Genomic DNA, 15,789 nt, shown 5'->3' with positions numbered 1-15,789 from the left:
TGCTTCTGCTGCAATCCTAAACTTTGGGCAATACCAAGTCTGCCTGAACACCCTCAGCATGGCATCCCTTCCCAAATGCACTGGACCATGTATCTGTCGTGCCATTGGACTCGCTAACTCCTCAGGTAACACAGCCCTTCCATCTGCTGAAATCCAAAAATCCATTTCGCTTCTCACACACCCTGCTGTTTCCCACGCCTGCTTCTCAGATTCAGGTGCATTGTCTTGCATTTGTTTCAAATCTTCCCAAGTATCAACTGTCTCTAACATCATGCTCAATTCTGTCCTTTCCTGAGCCCCACTTACTTCCACCTCCGTGAAAAAGTAATCATGCTCCGCACAATAGCGGGCAACTTCATCTGCATATCTGTTTCCCTGTGACACAAAATCCGAATTTTTCGTATGAGCTACACACTTTACAACTCCTATTGCAGCTGGACCCTGTAATGCTTCTAACAACAGCCGCACAAATTCTCCATTTCTGATTGGCGAACCAGAGGAGGTCATGTAACCCCTCTGAGACCACAATTGCCCGAAATCATGAACTACACCGAAACCATATTGGCTATCAGTATAGATGGTGACTCTAATTTTGCTACCTGCTATACAGGCACGGGTCAATGCAACAATTTCTGCTACCTGAGCGGAGTATACTCCTTCCAGGCAAGCGGCTTCCACAACTCCAGTAATGGTGCAAACAGCATAAGCTGCTCTCAACCGACCAGTATCGTCTCTTAAACATGAACCATCGACAAAGTAAATTTGATCGGGTCGATCAATGGTTCATCCACAATATCTGGTCTGGGCTTCGTGCATAGTTCAGTCACATCAAGGCAATCGTGATCTTCACAGTCTTCGCTTTCTATGTCATTAGGAAGTGGCATCAGAGTAGCAGGATTTAAGACAGAGCACCTCTTAAGGGTCACGTTCTCTGCAGCAAGAATAACTTGCTCATAGCGCGTGAGCCTACTGTTGGTCAAGTGCTGGGTCTTGGTCCTGGTCATTAACAGTTCCACAGAATGAGGTACATACACCACTAACTGGTGTCCCATCACTATGCTTTCACAACGCTCAATGCTGACACCTGTTGCAGCAACGGATTTGAGACATCCGGGCAACGCTGCGGCTACTGGATCTAGAGTAGCCGAAAAGTATGCAACTGGTCTACGGGCATTCCCATGTACTTGCACTAAGACTGACAAAGCACAGCCCTCCCTTTCGCAGCAATAGAGGGAAAATGGCCTCTCATAGTCCGGCATCCCCAGAGCCGGAGCACGACACAAGTCATCTCTCAGCTGTAGGAACATCATCAAGCACTCATTGTCCCATGGTACCAGATCACTCACCTCCTTGTGCGTCAGTTTCTGTAAGGGTTTTGCTTTCAGTGAAAAGTTAGCTATCCACTGTCGGCAATAACCAACCATTCCTAGAAACATCCTAACTTCTCTCTGTGTTGTAGGCGAGTTCATCTTCATGATTGCCTCTATTCTATCTGGTGACACCTTACGCTTTCCCTTTTCTATCCGATGACCCAAGTACTGTACTTCTGTCAGACAGTACTGCAATTTACTCGGAGACACCTTGTGTCCATTTTCAGCTAAATGGTTCAGCAAGGCGATGGTGTTTTCCTTGCAAGCCTCTTCCGTTTCTGACGCAACAAGTAGGTCGTCTATATACTGGACCAGAACCGAATTCTGGGGCAGTACCAGACTTTCAAGATTCTTTTTCAGTAACTGATTAAAGATTGATGGGCTATCTGTGAACCCTTGTGGGATTCTACACCATGTTAAGACGCGATTCTCCATTTTAAACGCGAAAAGATACCGGCTCTCTTCGTCTAATGGGATTGAAAAGAAAGCCTGACAAAGATCTATCACTGTGAACCACTCAGCTTGGAATGGTATCTGAAACAGTATTACTGATGGATTCGGTACCACTGGACAACATACAACAATTTTATTAATCTTTCGTAGGTCCTGTACTATTCTAAATTTCCCACTAGGTTTCTGCAAACCCATAATCGGGGAGTTGCATGGACTTCCCACGATTTCTTTCAGTATTCCCTGTTTAATCATGGAGTCGATCACGGGCTTTATTCCTGCAATCGTTTCTTGGGACAGCTTGTATTGTGGCGTTCTTGGATAATCAACATTTGGTTTCACTATAATCTTCACTGGCTCTACCCCTTTGACCAATCCTATCTCTTCTCCTGTAAAATCCCATACTTCTGATGATACTGCCTCGCGTAAGTCCCAAGGAAGATCCTCCACAGTTAGAGTAGGATACAGTTCTATGCATGTTCTGGAGTTCACAATTTTGAAGGTAGCATCATCATCTGTCGTTTCTACCTCTACTCCCTGAGGCGTGCAGTATATGGTACAATTTAGTTTGCACAATAAGTCCCTTCCTAACAAACACACAGGACTTGAATCACATACTACAAATTGATGTTCATTCATATAATTTCCAATCTTTACTGACACTGGTTCCGTCAAAGGGCTAGTCATTCTCTTGTTTGCGACTCCTACCACCTGAATTGTTTCCCCCGACATTGCTAGATCCGGAACCACTGCTGACCTCAAAGTTGATCGAGTAGCTCCAGTATCCACCAAGAATGTCATAGGACACCCTGCCACTTCAGCCTCAACAAACGGTCCTCTTTGATCCACTTCCAGAACTGCCCCGAGGGTACAGTCCTCTTCTTTGCTTACACGTTGGCCAGTCAATGGATCAATGTAATAACTTTTTTCCTCGTCTATGAAAAGAGGCATTTGTCTAAAAACCTTTCCCCCGGTTGAAATCTTTGGTGGCTGCGGAAACTGAGCTCGTGGAGCCGAAGTCCCCCCTTTGGCCACCTTGATTCTCGGCACTGGTACCCCTTGAACTGGAACCTCTGGAACCTCTTCCTCTTGCTCTAGTTCCCCATTCTCAGGGTTATAGGGACACTCGCGTCTCCAATGCCCCACCTGCTGACACTGGTGGCACTTTGTCGTTTTCTTTAACGTAGCAATGTCAACTCTAGGTCCCATGCTTTCCTCACTGTTCTTATTCTGATTGGTTGATTTCCGTCTCATTGTCCCTGTACCCTGCTGCTGCTGTCCGCCCTTTCCAGCTGACTGCATCTGTACTACCATCAGCTTCTCTTTTAGCTTCTTTGCTTTGGAATCTATTTCATCGCTGCAGTACCTGGCATACCTCAAAATCTCATCTAATGGTCTGTTTTGCCAACAAATCAAATGTTGCTGAATCATCAAACAAATATCAGGTCTCAACCCCAATACAAACTTTGACACAAACTGTCCTATATCCTTGGGGTCCATTACATCGAGTCCACTGTATTGTTTGAATGTTTTCAGCAATCTCTCATAAAACTCATGAACTGTCTCCTTGGGTTCCTGTCTTGTTCGGTCTATTTTTACCCAATCTATGTCTTGTGGTGGGACCTTTTCCTTCAACCAAGTTATTACTCTTTCATATTTCAACATTACAATTTCAGACGGTCCATTTGTGGCAGCATTCCTTTCTGGTTCTACCGTTGGCCACTCGACACTAGTCTTGCATGCTGTCCACAAATCTCCTGGCACCACAATGTCAAACAAGGTGTTTAAATCAATCCACAATACCTTCGAGATTTTTACAAACCTTTCTACCTGCTTATACCACTCAACCGGATTGTCCCTTAACTTCGGAAATGAGTTGGTAAATGCAGCCAAATCTCCTCTACTCCAGGGCACATGTACATAGTTCCCATTCGATATTTCCCTCAAAGGAAATGCTTCCATCTGCATTACCCTTCCCTCCGGAGACATCACACTCGTTCTTCTCCTGACAGTACCCCGTTTGGACCATCTCTCTTCCCACTTGTCCAGATCTCTCCACACTCTTATTCCCGCTATCAGTTCTCTTATGTGTGTCTTTAACCCTGTAGTTCTTTTCTCATCTAAGTCTTGATCTGAATACTGCAACCTATGGTTACTCTGTAATGTCCTCGTTCTGGACAAGTCTACCATATACTTGTCTGCCAGTCCAGACAGTTTCTCATGAGTTGCTCTTGCCTTTCGGGTAACATCTTTTGCTATGAACAGTAACTCATCTTGTTCATACAGATCAATCCTTTCTAAGGCTAACGTCCCATCTATTATCTCATCCAGGTCAGATTTTAAGCTAGTGACATCGAGTCTTTTGGCTTTACTGCAGCTCTCAGTATGCTAGTTCTAGGGGGTCCATTCACATCTCTCCCATCCCAGCTCCGAGTCCTACGTCTAGGCTCAGGCGAGTTATGGGGAGTCCTCCCTTGTTCCCACCTCTCCAGGTCCCATGCAGTTCCATCCTCTCTGGGTGTATGGTGAAACACTTTCCCATTTCTCGTAATCCCACCAGTCCCATCCTGCATGATTTCCCTAGATGCATGGTATGACATTCCGTTATTCCCCCTTTCCTCGTCATTTGCCGGTGGTCCCTGATCTCTCGACCCATGGCAAGATCCTTCACTGTTCCCCATGCTCCCACGACTCCAGTGCTGTACATTCTCATTAGGTGCATGGTGAGTACATCTAAACCTCTCTCTGTATTCTTGGGTCCGCTGGTCTCCCTCGCTTTGAATGAGACGAGACGTCTCCCCACATCTTGTACTTCTCTCACGTCTCTCCTGCTCATTCCCACCGTCAGTATGACGTATAACTCCTCTACTCTCCGGCCTGTTACCATCCCACTCCTGACTACTTGCACTAGCCCCGCAGTGAGACAATGTTCCGTTGCCTCGGCTTCCCCATTCTGCTTCTGTTCTTGGCCTGCTGGTTGGTGCTTCTGTGGACCCCTCCCATTCTCTCAAATCGGCCCTCAACTCCTTAAAGGATTTCGGCCGTGGTCCCCTCAGGTCCATCGGTCCTCTCTGACCCCCCTGTTCTGCTGCGGGACCCACTGTTAGATCAGATGGGGTGCTCCACGTCACTGGTCCTGGCAATTGTCTCCAGGCATTTGTCGTGTTATTTCTCCTTTCCATTTCTGCTCTCTCTCTATCTAACCTCATCTGTTCTTCCTCTCTGTCTCTCTCGGGGTTGTAAATCGATACTATAGGACCTATGGTAACGGGTACTTGTAGAGCGTCTGGCAACCCATAGGACTCAACTCTCTCTGTTTCCGGTACCTTCTGCACCACAAACCTTCCGACTACTGTCGGTACTGTACTAGGCTGAGGTGTCTCCTCTCTTTTGGGCGGTGTCCACTCTGATATAGGGAGTGGTACATATCCCTCTATGGCAGGCCCATCATCCCTTGCGAGTCCCCTATCCTCCATTCTCCCAACGTTCGGAGGCGGTCTATCTATTAGCAACCTATTTATCAAGTTGTCCTCCGACTCGCTCTCCTCATCCTCTTCCATGAGCCTCTGTTCTCCTGTCACCTCTCTCACTGGGTATAACTTATCCACCTCAATAGCCTGTACCCTCCATCTCTTGGCGTCCGCATCCCATTTGGCATCTCGCACTGCCCTTACTGATCGCTTCAACCTGTCTTGGCGCCTGTTCATATTTCTGTCGTGTGCCGCCCTAAGCCACGCATTAAGGGCCTCGAACTGGGTTGGTCTAGGCTGAGGATTCAATGAGGACATAATTGATTTCAGCCGATGTAACGCCTCTAACTTGAACGTTCCATACATAGGAAACGTCAGTTCTTCATTCCCTTCCGAAATCTTATTCCATTCACTAATCCATAGTATCGTATGCAAGCCAACATTCGCTGTCATATAGTAAGCTGGTGTACCCTCTGGCGGTGCCTCTTCCCCGTAATAAGAGTTCCTTCTTTTTCTCTTAAAAATCTCTCTCAAACATTTAAAACACTTCATGTTCAAAACCTTCAATATTTCTATTTTCTCCGCGTTTGTTTACTTCCCGATGACAATCCACCAATCTCAGCTCGGTTCACGCTAACTGGCCTATCAGAACGCGACTTCTCCCTGACGTCACACCAGCCGCCCAATCCCGTCGCGGCTCTTGCCGACGTCACACCAAACGTCCTATCGCGTCGCGGCTCCTCACTAACCGCCCTATCTCAGCGCGACTCTCGCTGACATCACTCGTCCCTCTTCGCAGCGTTACCCCTCCTTTCTCAGCTCGTCTCCGCGTTTATGCATGCGTCCCATTCATACTTCGAAAAATGATTACTTCCGTCCAAGCGATCACTTTTCTTTGACTGTACGCCCACAGTCAATCTGTAATTGTCACCTTAACTGGCGAAATGTCTTTTCCGTTTACGTCCAGACAATCGCCTTCTCTGATAGGTTACTTACACACAGTAACTTTCGACCCGCGTCCGTTACTCACACACTCACTCTTGCACTCCCCCTATCTCGGTTCTGCGGCGGTCAATGGTACCTCATGACCCCCTTACTCTGGTCGACAATTACTCTGGATGTTCGATACACCCGAACCACTTAAGCTCTCCCCCGAACTTAAGATTTTACCAGGTTGCGCGCGCTCACAACCTTCTCACAATCACGCTACAGGCATTCAACTCCGCAAGACATTACAATACAAATACAACACAAAACACCGCAATCTGTCCACGCATGACCCTTGTTATACTCACTCTCGTCCGATACTGCTGCTTTTCTCTCTCCGTCAGCGCCTTCTTCGGCAGGCCACCTCTCGAACTCTAGGGACCTTGGGGTAAACTAACCTAGTCTAGATTACCTTCCTCAAGAAGATAACCATCCTCACTCTGCTACCAACTGATAACGCGGGATTTCTGGTCTATTGTTATCTTACCAGATCCCAGCTCAGGTCGACTGAATCGTTGGTACCTGTCATTGAGTAAAAGGCAATCCACTACTAGGTTAATCAAGAAAGAACTTACACCACTCTAAAGAACCACTTACCACTGGAAAAGGTTAAAAAGTTTAATTTAAAGCCAAAAGTATCTGGAGATACAAACATCTCAGAATAAGATTCAAAAGATATACAGGTATCAATATAAAAAGGTACTCTCTGAATGCTCTCAATCGACAAAAGGAAATTATCAAAAATATCTCAAATACCATTAGAGTTGCAAGAATCGCTGTGAGTTGCAACTTGAGAGTCATTTACAGAAAAGAAAAATACAGGTTAGTCTGTCCCTACACTAGACTAAGTGACATCCCTACTTAACAAGATCTTTACCTAAAAAGGTGTCAGCAGTGGTGACTTCCAAAGAAGATCACACACTTCCCTTAGTCTTTGTCTCAAAGTCGAAGTCTTTCAATTCTCTATCTGCCTACCCATCCGCTCTCTTAGGCTCCTCAGATCATCTGCTCTAACTCCACCCCGGGGTGCTTTCCCTAATACAAAATCACATTTCCAATAGGAACGCCCCTTGAGACGCCTCTCACGTGGTGCAGTTTTGAGCGGCAAATTCCGTCCTGGTGCTCCTCTGGACTCTTCATTAAAGTTGACCTTGCTTCCCAGGCTTCTCTCCGTCCAAGCGGTACCCCCTAAAATTCCTGAAGACTCCTACAGGCCTGTGCCTGGCGCTTCTGAACAAGGGCCTATTCATTATTTCTGATTTAAGTTCCCCTTGCACCTGCAAACAGACACTCTCTCGGTAGGCCCCAAATTCCAGTCTCTACCATATCTAAGAGTCATAAAACATCTTGAACAGACCTATCGTTCGTGCTCTGTGCGACTTCTCCTTAACGAGCTCATGCAGATCAAAGAAACGACTTTATCTATTCAGGCCTACTAAAATTACATGAAACGGGCCTCTGCAATATGCACATTAAATTTCTTTATTTAAACAGTATTTTAACTAACACACATTACTAAAATATAACACATCTATTTAAAACATACTTCAATTCCATGCTTAATAATACTTTGCAGTAAAATGACATTAGAATCCAAGTCACTAAAAGTGTAGCAGCATCTTTCGTTTCTTGTGAAATGCCATGTGGCCTATACATTTTCATGGTTTGCAGAATTACATTTCGTTTCACTTAGTCATCTAACGTGTGACTCCAACATCATTTTAACATTTCTACAACCTCTACATTAGTTTTTCACACTTATATGTGCATCTATTCTAATTAAACACTCATATATTTCCTCTATATAAGTTGACACTCTTGTATATTCCACACTAAACTAATACTACGTGCTTGTAAATATGGTGCACTTCTACATTTTCAGATTTGTGCTCTCTCAAAACCTTAATGACACAACATTACAAGTCTGGATTGCTTTCTTAGTATACCAAAGACAAATGTGCTCTGATTAATCGGCCTCTTCTTGCCTATTTGGATATATTTGTGAATATGGTAGACCTTCCCTGACAGGCTTACCGCAGTGACACGTCTCTCGCCGTGAGATGTTAGAGAGAGGAGGGGTAGAACGGGAATATCCCACTGGCGCTACTGTGGATCTTCAAATATACACTGCATACGATGGAATAGCCTGAATCTGGCAGTCACTGCTATTATATGCAAGTCTCAACTGCGGACCATGAGCGTGCACACCCCTCCCCCCCTCCCCCCACTCGTGGATCTTTTCCCAGCCACAGGCTATGCCACAGTTCTGCAATGTTTCGGGTGCCCTGCCCAGCTCTAGTGCAAGCCACCTCCACACCAGTTTGTTTGGTTGTAGGCTGCTATATTTCCAGAGTGTAAAAAAACACCTCTCATCCTCTGTGAGATGACCCTTCCAGGTACTCCACAGCTCTCTGCTATGACTGTGCCTTGCCCAGTATCATCGTTAAACTCTTGAATACAGAGAATGGAAGGGGGAGGCGCTCAGGATACCTCAGACAGGTTCACGTACCCGCCTGTCGTCCCTCGCTCCTCACCATATTGTTGCCTCCTTGTGCCCAAAAGGGTATCTAGGTCCGGAAAGCAGAACCCCGCCCTCACTACAGGACAGAATATTTAATTCAAAATATAGACAAATAAGTGTAGATTTTCTCTACCTTACTTCACATATGCAATATGTGCAATATATTTTAAAATACACAGATGTGGAATTAGGAATAGCAAATCTATACTTCATTATATGCGCTTATCTTTCGATAGTCTGTCCTCGATATTCCTATACCATGATATTTTGGGGATCAATATTTAGTAGTACAACCAATCAAAATAATAATAAAAATGCACAAAAATGTTGTGTGTGCTTTACAACCTTGCAGGCTGTACCCTTTTCCCTACAAGTAGTTGTGAAAGAATACACCCATAGCGCACAGCTTTAATGTATGATTATAGCAGAGGGCCATGACCCCCTAAAAATATACTGGTTATGGGCCTGGTAGCAAAATGACTTTCCGTCATTCCTTTTCCCAAGCGGCAATTATATCTCTTCATCTATGAACCAAGACCTGTATTTGAATAACAGTGCCCGCTAATGTTATTGGTTCTTTTTATTAAAAGATTAAAGCTCTAGATAGTCTTTATCTAAAACCCACTGCAAAACTTCGCAAATTAAGTATTTATTCGCCTGTTAGGGTCTAATTTCCTGCCACCAATACCTCTGCAGGATTTTTAGTTTTTTGCACCATTCGTGAGGGTTGAGGAAAGGTCCTGCCACAAAGATAGAAATGTAAAGGGTTTTACTATGAAAGATGTAAAGTGATTTTTGTGAGCATTCCATGTCACTTTGCTCAACTGAAATGCAAAATAGTTGTATTTGGCAAGGGATGTTGTGTTCTGATAAGGTTCTAGGAACATTAATTTTCTCTGCATGTCTCTCATAATCCATTGACGATCACGGGTGCATGGCTGCTATCTTGGCCATGCTAGCGGCGGCTCCTCCACGTAGACGTCGGAGCGTCACCCCACTGCTTTCTCGCAGAAGCAGAAACATAAAATGGTACAAATACCATTTTATGTTTGAGGTTCATAAATGTATTAGTGCATGGGTGGGCACTGACACTTGGAAAGGAAAGAGGTAATGTAGAGTGCTCCCACAGAAGTAAAACAAGCAAACATAGGCACAGGAAGGACAGGTACGCATTTCACTTAAAGTTTGACCTTGGATACCCTGCTCTGATCACCAATGATGTGTGTAGAGGGCCTCTAGGGTCTGTAGATCAGTGTCTCTTGACTTCTTCAATTGTCTAGAGTCTTTAGCACCACTTACGTTACCATCAGAAGCAGGGCAGGCCAGCAGAACTGCAGGATATTCAGCTTAGGCCCTAGCCAGAGTAAACACTCAGCACTCAAACCACGTCATGGATCCAGGCATGCCCAAGGATGGTCATCTTAAGGCAGATCTCCAAACAGCTGTAGTGGGACTCTAGAATAACTTTACTGCCCTACACAGTTTGGTTGCAATCCATTGCCAGTTGCAGCATGTCTTACCTTCACAGAGACAGTCCATGGTGTAGCAGGTTTTTCATGCTTCCCTAATGCATTGTAGGTGCTGTTGCGTTTCTAACCTCTGGTAGCTACACTCCCCAAGGATACAATCTGGTGGGGAAGTGTGTCGGTGAGAAAAGCAAGATGGAGGAAGAGGAAGTGAATCTGGTATTTCTCAGCGACAGCTGCTACCAACTAGAAAGGTGCTCATGATCACCTAGTTGTATGTATTAAAGGGGTTCACAATCTTTCATCCGCACGTGTCCCGATGTTCACAATCATATTTCTGTTTGCAGTACAGATGATCGTGATTATTAACTTTCATTAAAACAAAATACTAATAACTTGTTTTTATGTAGAGCTTCAGGCTGCACTTCAGCCCTTTTAAGGGCCTGATATACAAAGATTTTTTACCGGTGGCAAACCCTGTGATTCACTGAATCAGAGACTTTGTGAATGGTAAAAAAAGCTTTTTCTAATGTGCTAAACCGATTTACAATTTGGATTTTTTCACAAACATTAAATGGGTTTAGAAACAGCTGTTTGGAATGAGCATGTTTTGCCCCTTCCTTCCAAATGGCGATCTCGACCAGGGCTGGACTGGCTACCGGGCGTTCTGGTGTGCTGCCCATCTGGGGCTGATTTCGTTGATGGAGACCTGCGTGTGCTGAACAAAATTCGTTTTGCTTTGTTTATTTCAAAACACACGCAGGTCCTCATCAACGAAATCAGGCCCCGCCGCGGTGAAATTAGTCCCCAGCTCGGCAGCACACCAAAACGCCCGGTAGCCAGTCCAGCCCTGATTTCGACTCTGGTGTATCAATGGTTTATGATCGTCATTCTAGTTGCAAACCATTGACCGGGTACCGACTAACATGTTGCGGTGGTTGCTCATTACCAAAGGGACAAGAGTCCCTTTTTGGCCCTTTCTTTTTTGGGAATCATGTTGGCAGCTTGAGGGACAGTAGACAGCGGTGCAGGGAACAACGGCCTGCTTTCACTCAAATTTTCCAAAACTGAAACTTTCTTTTAAATAGCCCCATTTCCTGTAGGTTATTCAGCAGGGCACAAGTCCTAAAAAAAAGAAGTGGGGGAACCAGCCAAGTTAGTATGCAAGTGCCATCATGACAGGTGACATCACATCGTGTGACACTGCACGTGGCATCACAGGAAGTGATAGCACAAGAAGTTACATAAGAGCTTAAAACCTCATATAAATGTTTAACAGGTCTATCGTGATTACCTCTAAGTGCATTATGAGATTTATTAAATGAGATTTTGCGTTGGGTTGTGCCAAACATTTGTCATAACCCTGATGCAAAATTTGGGCCTTAACTGATACTTTTTTTTTTATTCTGACACAAAGAAATTGACAACAAGGCAGTAACTCTGTTCTGCTTAGTTGGTTGCAAACTATGCATTTTTAAAAATGTTGTGGGGTTTAGGCACCCGCTACAGAGAGCCTCATGTGCCCAGTAAATCTCAGGGCATAGTAATAATGGTAAGAGAACTCTGGTGGTTATCACATTTGCTGGAGAGATCTGGCTTTTGTCTAGTCCCAGTTTTGAATCAAAGTAGCATAGAGGGTTTATGTGTCTCTTGCAAAGCACATCATGTAACATGCAGATGACAGATTTAAATGTTATGTAGATTGGTAAATTGGCTACTGCTTTTAACACAGAGCTCCTTATGTTACTTGCAGTTTATAAATTGTAATCCTTCTAATATAGCACAGTGAGCTATGAAAAAAATGTGACTCCTACATCTTGTAACCCTTACTGTCTTATGTAACACACCATGTACATTGATTTGCACACTTATATGATTTATTTTCAATGTATATGTGTGTGTGTGATGTTAAGTGCATAGGGATGAGTAGTGCTATAAAACAAATAAAACAAAATAGTGGTATTTAAATTGTTATTTGAATAAATATTAGGACAGACCATAACATTTGACATTCTTACAGTGAATGCATATCTCTTATATACAGGAAAAAGTCAAAACTATGCATTTCAAGTACTTGTGAAGTAATGACATGCTGTGCGCCTTTGTTTCCCTTCCGTTGCATTTGAATCTAGTTGTGAGGCTCCACATAGCTCCCAGACAGGATTCACGAACAAAAGGAGGTATTATGGCCCTTTAACTTCGCAGGAGCAGCTGGTGTAGTAAGCGCAGTTGGGCGGGGGTGAACGGAGATCAACAGATGACAACGAGGAAAAATAACATAAAAAAAGAAAAACACTTACCTTGTGTAGTAGAACAAAATTCACAGAGTCTCTTGATAAGTTGAAGTGTCGTTTCTTGGAGCATCCACGTCCTGAAGAGCCGCAGTGTAACTGAGGAATAACTGCTCTTCAGAATGTGGAACAAAAGCCAATATTCAAAGGAATACAAAGAAAGCACAAGGATGAAGAGAGATGCACCCATAGTAACAGAACATCATAAGGAACATTCTAACAAAAATTCTACTATAACACATCTTCCTTCCTTACAACACAAAGAAGGATGAAATAAACAAAAGCAAGAATACCACTAATATAATGCAAAATCTTTGACTTTCTTAGGCAACAACTTCTATCTCATGGTATCAGCTGAAATGGAAGAATTAGAAGATACACAATTATCAACATTTTCCAAAGAAGAACCATTTGACTCCTTTCCCTTTTCCAAAATAATCGAATCACTAGAAAAATCTGGACTGGAAGAACATGCATACGTTTTTGAATTGGTCACATTGACTTTGGCAAGTTTAAAATACTCCACCAAGACCATTATTTAACAGAACAGATGTTTTACTAATTTTCTGTATAATAAAAACATCAGAAAATTTTGTCTGGCCTTTTTTAACATATACCGGAGGTTTGATTTTATCTTTGTCACCAATTTGCAAAGTCGATTGTCTTGAAAACACAGAATATTTTGAATTACAACAGTTTTGTTTAGCCAACTTGTGTGTTTTATCAATTTCCACATTATTTTCAAGAGATCTTGCCCACGAAAGAGATAATTCTTGTCTTGGTTTTCTACATTTTAACAGAACAAAGGTGAAAATTTAGTAGTACACTGTGGAGTGCATAAATAAGACCAAACTAATTCCGCTACATGAGTATTAACATCAACACAAACTTTTAATGGCCAATTGAATACCCTCCACCAAGGTTTTGTTAAATCTTTCCACAAGGCCATTCATGTTTGGAGAGTAAAGAGCAGTCTTAATATGCAAAATATTAGCATTATTAACAAAAGTAGAAAACACATGTGATGTAAATTGAAAACCATTATCAGAAACAATTGTTGATGGTAAACCTTCTTTTTTTTAAATTTCTTGAAGAAAATGAATGACAGTTAATGAATCAGATTTACTGACCCATTTAAACTCAACCCACTTGGAGAAAAAGTCAATGGCAACTAAAATGTATAATTTCTCTGTTGTGATTCCTTCGTAAGGACCTAGAACATCAATTGCAATTTTTTCCCATGGCTTATCAGGAACTTGAACCTGCACAACATCTGAATGTTGTAACTTCAAAACTTTGAATGTGAACACCAAGGACACAATCAAGACCATGGGCACAATCCACTCCGGCTCCCCATCAGACCCTTTTCCACACCACATCTTCAACAAAGTCGGCAGCTCCATCGCACCCTACCTGCGCAACGTCATCACCCTCTCCTTCGAGACCGCGGCCTTCCCAGTGACCTGGAAACATGCAGAGATCAACGCCCTACTCAAAAAACCCAAGACGGACCCGAGCGACCTCAAGAATTTCCAGCCCATCTCCCTGCTTCCATTCCCAGCTAAGGTCATCGAGAAGATCGTCAACACACAGCTCACCCGCTACCTCAAAGATAACGGCATCCTGGACCCCTCCCAGTCGGGATTCAGCAGCAACCACAGCACCTAAACATCCCTCATTGCTGCCACAGACGACATCAGGATCCTGCTGGACAACGGCGAGACGGCGGCCCTCATCCTCGTGGACCTCTCCACCGCCTTCGACACTGTCTGCCACCGCACACACGCCTCCACGACGCAGGTATCCGAGACAAGACCCTGGATTGGACCACCTCCTTCCTCTCCGGCAGACCCCAGAGCGTCTGCCTCCCCCATTCCGATCCGAAGCCTCCGACATCATCTGCGGCGTACCCCAGGGATCTTCCCTCAGCCCGACACTGTTCAACATCTACATGGCTCCACTCGCACGCATTGCCCGCACAGCACGACCTCAACATAATCTGCTATGCTGACGACACTCAACTGATCCTCTCACTCACCAATGACCCCCTCACCGCCAAATCCAACCTCCATGAAGGAATGAAAGCCGTCGCTGACTGGATGAAGTGCAGCCGTCTTAAGCTGAACACAGACAAGACGGAGATCCTCACCCTCTGCTCCAACCTATCAGCCCGGGACGACTCCTGGTGGCCCTCGTCACTAGGGGCACCCCCGACACCAACCGTCCATGCACACAACCTGGTAGTCATCCTCGACTCAACGCTCACCATGACCAAGCAAGTCAACGTAGTCTCCTCTTCCTGCTTCAACACCCTCCGCATGCTCCGCAAGATCTACAGGTGGATCCAGACAGACCAGATCCAAAACGCCTCGGCACGCCTGATCCTCGACACTCCACGCCACAGCCACATCGCCACCTGAAAAACCTGCACTGGCTCCCCGTCGACAAGAGAATCTCCTTCAAACTCCTGATCCACGCACACAGGGCACTCCACAAGACCAGCCCAGCCTACCTCATCAGTCGACTCTCCTTCTACGTTCCCAACCATCACCTCCGCTCCGCCGACCTCTCCCTGGCCACCGTCCCGTGCATCCGGAAAACCACCACCAGAGGCAGATCCTTCTCCCACAGCGCCGCCAAGATCTGGAACACCCTTCCCCTCAACCTACGACAGGCCCAAGACCTGCTGACCTTCTGGAGATGACTCAAGACCTGGCTATTCGACCAGTAGCGGCAACACCCCCCTCTCCCTCAGCGCCTTGAGATCCTCGCGGGTAAGTAGTGCGCTTTACAAATCTTGTGATTGATTGATTGATTGTCAGAATCACCACATAAAGGACAATTTTTCACAAAATCAATAATGCAACTGTCCATATAAGGCGACCAAAATAAGTCTCTAACTTTTTTAATATTACTAGACTGACCTAAATGAGCAATAGACATGAGTTGTGTTCTTATACAAACTGGAGGAGCAAAATAATCACCTTTTAAAATGAGAGTATCATTGATGGAAAGCTCTTCTCTAACTTTCTAGAATACAGCAAGTTCCTTGGAAAGACTTCTTTCTAACGGCCATCCTTCAACAATGTATTTTCGCACCACTTTTAGTTCTTCATCTAAAAACATGGCTTTTGATCATTCCTCTGTCGAGATAACTTCAGACATTGAAAGAACCATACCATCAACAGATGCAACCACGCATTCTTCCAAACTTTCAGCTGATTAGGGATTTGA

The 15,789-nt window shown here is 44.5% G+C and overlaps 1 long non-coding RNA gene across 1 annotated transcript in view; it reads left to right on the top strand.

Annotated features, from left to right (window-relative positions):
* Positions 1–13,043, top strand: part of LOC144753906 (uncharacterized) — a 468,864-nt gene extending 455,821 nt beyond the window's left edge. Inside the window, exon 6 of the long non-coding RNA XR_013594594.1 lies at positions 12,883–13,043. This is a non-coding gene — a long non-coding RNA (uncharacterized LOC144753906). The remainder of the gene's footprint in view (positions 1–12,882) is intronic.
* Positions 13,044–15,789: the final 2,746 nt, after the last annotated feature.

The sequence above is a fragment of the Lissotriton helveticus genome, chromosome 5_1, assembly GCF_964261635.1.
Source record: "Lissotriton helveticus chromosome 5_1, aLisHel1.1, whole genome shotgun sequence".
NCBI lineage: Eukaryota > Metazoa > Chordata > Amphibia > Caudata > Salamandridae > Lissotriton > Lissotriton helveticus.
This window is presented reverse-complemented; position numbering and strand designations above follow the sequence as displayed.